Source organism: Arachis stenosperma, chromosome 5 (assembly GCF_014773155.1).
Source record: "Arachis stenosperma cultivar V10309 chromosome 5, arast.V10309.gnm1.PFL2, whole genome shotgun sequence".
Lineage (NCBI taxonomy): Eukaryota > Viridiplantae > Streptophyta > Magnoliopsida > Fabales > Fabaceae > Arachis > Arachis stenosperma.
The window spans coordinates 138,452,479-138,458,478 of NC_080381.1; positions in this window are offsets into that span (position 1 = coordinate 138,452,479).

Here is a 6,000-nt window from a genome sequence, read left to right on the forward strand (position 1 = left end):
GACTCTTATCATGGTTATACCTCTCAACCACCACCATTCTATGCACCATATCCTCAATCCACATCTTATTTCCACCAAGTGCCCACATATGATCCAAATCTATATTCCCCCTATGCATACCCTTGTGACGATTATGAACAAGCAACCCTTGAATCACCACCACTCCAACATTTTTACCCTCCAACCCAAGTGCCCATGGATGATACACTTGGCATCATTCTTCAAGAGCAAGAAGAGCTCCAAACCGCCTTCACTAGTTTCACCTCCACCCTCCAAGAATTTACATCCCGTATAATTTCACCCTCTACCAATAACCAAAATGACTTCCCACCTCAAAGCTTTGATGAATCTTCTTTTCAACCATATTATGATTTCTCCTCTCCGCCACAAACCTCCATGGAAGCATATCAATATCCATTAATTCAAGAGCAATATGATCCTACTCATGTTAGTAAAGCGGAACAAGAACTAAGGGATCGTTTCAAGGAAGAAAAAGATCGACTTCAAGCAACCATCCGTCAAAAGATAGATTCTTGGGATTCATATCACAAGCGAAATGAGTTCAAGGATGATTGTGAGAAAGCAACCAAAGATGGAGGTATGAGAGAGACTTTAGAGTCTCAAGTTAAGCGTAAGGACTTAGAGTATGTGTTGCAACAAGCGGAGGAAATGAAGATTGCTGAAGATAAAGAAGTGGAAGAAGACCTAGAGGAGGTTGAACAAGAAGGAAGCTCCATCCACGAAAATAACTCTACATCAAGTGACAATGGTGATCTTGTTGAAGCTTCCCACATCAAATGTGAAATCAATGTTGAGGAGGGTGCGCAACCTCCAACACATGACTTGATCAATGATAAAGGTTTGAAGGAAGTTAGCAAACAAGAAGAATTTAAAAAGAGTTATCAAAAGATGGAAATCATCATGGAGGAGCCAAAGGAAGTGGAACCTACAATGTCAAGACCATTGAGTATCTTCCTTGCCAAGTCGCCGTCCCAATCACAAATTGAGTGGGTAATCATCTCATCCTTTAATTTTCTTGGCTCATATCAATATGCGTTGTTAGAAACGGACGGTCAACTTAGAACTCTTTGTGGGCTAGAAAGTAAGAACGGATTAGATGTTGGTGGACAATTTGAATCAATGAGCATAAGGGATGGAAGATCAAACTTAGAGTTTCAAAGGTTGAGTGAAGCCAAATTCAATGGGTTTAAGATGATGAGTATGAATTACAAGGAGAATTCAATAAGTCTGTCACCCTATTGGAAGCATGAAGATCAAGAAGAAAAGGAGTTGACAAATAAAGTATGGGACCCCGGATCATACATAGACCACTATCAACTTAAGGGCCTCGTTACTTGCCTAGGCCCCCTTGAAGGCCTTGTACGCTTAAATTGGGATCCCGGAGGCTATTGGAAGTGCAACACTGGTGGGGATTCGAAGAGGAGTTTAAGCATAAGCCACCCTAGCAAGGACTCCACCAAATGTCCAACTTAAGGACTTTAACTAAAAGTGCTAGGTGGGAGACACCCCACCATGGTAAACTCTTTCCACTCTCTTCTAACCTTGTTTAATAAGTGATTTGAGTTACCATTGTAGGTAGGTCTGCATATCATAATTAGCTTGTTTGTATACATTAGTAGCTAGAATATTGACATGTATGTTGTGATTAGTAGAAATAGAATAAATCTCAAAACCAACTTGCATTTTAAAAAAAGTAGAGGTTTTTGACTAAATAAGGAGTTGTAGGTACCATGGGGAGTCTTTGGGCAATTAGAGCTTTTAGGCATTAAAAAAAAAAAAAAAAAAAGGGGGCGGACGCGCGCGCACACTGCACGCGCACGCGTCCCTGAGCGGATGCATCATCACCCATATTCTAGAGAGTTGGGCTTCTCCTAGGCCAGCGTTGTGCCTCAAGCCCAATTCAACTCACGCTAACGCGCACTACGTGCGTGCGCGCCATACAACCATAGGGAGTAGCACGCGTACGCGCACCTGCCGCGTACGCGTCGAATTGCTGCTGCAAGATCCTGAGCCAAGCCCCAGAGAGTTAGGCCAGCTTTGGACCACTGGTGCACGAAATTGCAATCACACTTTTGCAACTCCGCACAACTAACCAGCAAGTGCACTGGGTCGTCCAAGTAATACCTTGCGTGAGCAAGGGTCGATCCCACGGAGATTGTCGGCTTGAAGCAAGCTATGGTTATCTTGTAAATCTTAGTCAGGATATCAGAAATTATCAGGATTGATTGTAAAAAGCAGAAGAACATGTAATGGTTACTTGTATTGCAGTAATGGAGAATGGGTTGAGGTTTGGAGATGCTCCATCTTCCGAATCTCTGCTTTCCTACTGTCTTCTTCATCAAACACGCATGTCTCCTTCCATGGCAAGCTCGTGTAAGGTCTCACTGTTGTCAGCAGCTACCTCCCATCCGCGCAGTGAAAGCTAATGCAAAGCACTCTGTCACAGTGCCGCCAATCACCGGTTTGGTTCCCTCCCCTACCGGAATAGAATCACTCTTTTGCGTCTGTCACTAACGCCCAGTAGGTTACAGGTTTGAAGCACGTCACAGTCATTCAATCATTGAATCCTACTCAGAATACCACAGACAAGGTTTAGACCTTCCGGATTCTCTTGAATGCTGCCATCAGGTCCTGCCTATACCACGAAGACTCAGAAGAATCCAAGAGATAACTACTCAATCTAAGATAGAACAGAGGTGGTTGTCAGGCACATGTTCATGATTGAGAATGATGATGATTGTCACGGATCATCACATTCATCCGGATTAAGAACAAGTGTTATCTTAGAATGGAAGCAAGCATGATTGAATAAGAAACAGTAGTAATTGCATTAATCCATCAAGACACAGCAGAGCTCCTCACCCCCAACCATGGGGTTTAGAGGCTCATACTGTGGAAAGAACGTGTACAAAATGTTATGAGGTCCTAAGGTTCTGATTACAATGTCAAAAGGTCCTATATGTAGTAAAACTAGTATCCTAAGGTTTACAGAAATGAGTAAATGACAGAAAATCCACTTCTGGGCCCACTTGGTGTGTGCTTGGGCTGAGCAATCAAGGAAATTCGTGTAGAGACCTTTTCTGGAGTTAAACGCCAGCTTTGGTGCCAGTTTGGGCGTTTAACTCCAACTTTTATTCCAGTTCCGGCGTTTAACGCTGGAATTTCTGAGGCCGGATTGCTACGCGGGTTTGGGCCATCAAATCTTGGACAAAGTATGGACTATTATATATTGCTGGAAAGCCCTGGATGTCTACTTTCCAATGCCGTTGAGAGCGCGCCAATTGGGCTTCTGTAGCTCCAGAAAATCCACTTTGAGTGCAGGGAGGTCAGAATCCAACAGCATCTGCAGTCCTTTTCAGTCTCTGGATCAGATATTTGCTCAGGACCCTCAATTTCAGTCAGAAAATACCTGAAATCACAGAAAAACACACAAACTCATAGTAAAGTCCAGAAAAGTGAATTTTAATTAAAAACTAATAAAAATATATTAAAAACTAACTAAAAGATACTAAAAACATACTAAAAACAGTGCCAAAAAGCATACAAATTATCCGCTCATCACAACACCAAACTTAAATTGTTGCTTGTCCCCAAGCAACGGAAAATCAGAATAGGATAAAAAGAAGAGAATATACTATAGACTCCAAAATATCAAAGGAACATAGTTCCAATCAGATGAGCGGGACTAGTGGCTTTTTGCCTCCGAACAGTTTTGGCATCTCACTCTATCCCTTGAAGTTCAGAATGATTGGCATCTATAAGAACTCAGAACTCAGATAGTGTTATTGATTATCTTAGTGAAGTACATTGATTCTTGAACATAGCCAGTGTATGAGTCTTGGCTGTGGCCCAAAGCACTCTGTCTTCCAGTATTACCACCGGATACATACATGCCACAGACACATAATTGGGTGAACCCTTTTGGGATTGTGACTCAGCTTTGCTAAAGTCCCCAATTAGAGGTGTCCAGGGTTCTTAAGCACACTCTTGTTGCTTTGGATCACAACTTTATTTCCTTCTTTTTTTTTCTTTTCTTTTTCTTTTTCTTTCTCTTTTTTTTTTTTTCAAAATTTTTTTTTTCACTGCTTTTCTTGCTTCAAGAATCAATTTGATGATTTTTCAGATCCTCAATAACAGTTCTCTTTCTCCTCATTCTTTCAAGAGCCAACAATTTTAACATTCTTAAAACAACAAATTCAAAAGACATATGCACTGTTCAAGCATTCATTCAGAAAACAAAAAGCATTGTCACCACATCAAACTAATTCAACTAGTTTCAGAGATAAATTTTGAAATCCTGTACTTCTTGTTCTTTTGTGATTAAAGCATTTTTCTTTTAAGAGAGGTGATGGATTCATAGGACATTCATAGCTTTAAGGCATAAACTTTATTAATTTTATTAATTAAGAAAAAGACTCAAATATAGATATAAGATGAAGCTAAAAATAAGGGAAAAGAATAAAAAAAAACGAAAAACATAGGCTCCTAATGGTAGAGGTTTTCACAGAGTTAGGACTCAACAACCTTGATTTTGAGAAGTGGATGCTCCCCCAGCTTGAGAGGAGAGCTTTTGGCGCTTCAGTTCTTTGATTTCACGCCCCTGCTTCTCTTGTTCCTTCAGCAATTTGCAGATCATGCAGTTCTGATTCTGCTGTTCTTCCTTCAGTTGTTCCATAATCTCTTGCAGCTTGTTGATAGATGCTTCTAGGCTGGCCCAGTAGCCAACTTCAGGGAGTTCAGGGAGGAACTCATGCGCCCTCCTCTTGATAGAGTTGTCTTGCACTTGTCCTTCCATTGACTTCTTAGTGATTGGGTGTTCAATGGGTATGAACTCATCCACTCCCATCTTCACCCCAGCCTCTTTGCAGAGCAAGGAAATCAAACTTGGATAAGCCAATTTGGCTTCAGTGGAGTTCTTATTTGCAATTGTGTAAATCTCACAAGCAATCAAGTGATGGACCTCCACCTCCTTTCCAAGCATAATGCAGTGAATCATCACTGCTCTTTTGATGGTAACCTCAGAGCGGTTGCTAGTGGGTAATATGGAACGCCCAATGAAGTCTAGCCAACCTCTTGCAATTGGTTTGAGGTCTCCCCTCTTGAGTTGGTTTGGGACACCCTTAGAATTGGTTATCCACTTAGTTCCAGGGAGGCATATGTCCTCTAGAACTTGATCCAACCCCTTATCTTCTCTCACCATCCTCCTTTTAAAGGAATCAGGATCATCTCTCAGTTGAGGTAACTGGAAGATTTCTCTTATTTGGTCCAGATGGAAGTATATAACTTTCCCTCTGACCATGGTTCTGTGGGTATGGTATGCAGTTCCAGTCATTCTTTGCTTATCTGTGAGCCACAGATTTGAATAGAATTCCTGAACCATGTTCCTTCCAACCTTTGTCTCAGGATTGGTCAGAACTTTCCAACCTCTGTTTCGAATTTGCTCTTGGATCTCCGGATATTCATCTTCTTTCAGATCAAATTTAACTTCCGGGATCACTGACCTCAGACCCATTATTTTGTGATAATGGTCTTCATGTTCTTTGGTTAAGAACTTCTCTTCATTCCAAAGATTCTTTGGATTAGTCTCTCTTTTTCCTCTTGAGTTGGTTTGTTTTCCCTTGGGAGCCATGATATTGATGAACCTTGGCTTAGTGATCACGGAAAAGCACACCAAACTTAGAGGTTTTGCTTGTCCTCAAGCAAAAAGAAAAGAAAGAAGAGAAGAGAGGGAGAGAGAGAGGAAATTCGAATGGTGTGAGGAAGGAGGGGTGAGGAACATTCATTTATAGAGTGGGGGGGAGGAGATTTTCGAAAACAAAAGAGAGATTTGAAAGGAAATTTGAAAAGATATGAAAAATATTTGAGAAAAGGGTGAGTTTTTGAAAAAGAATTAAGATTATTTTGAAAAATATTTAGAAAAAGTGGTTTTGATTTTTTTAAGATTTGAAAGTGAGTGATGAATGATTGAAGTGTGATTTT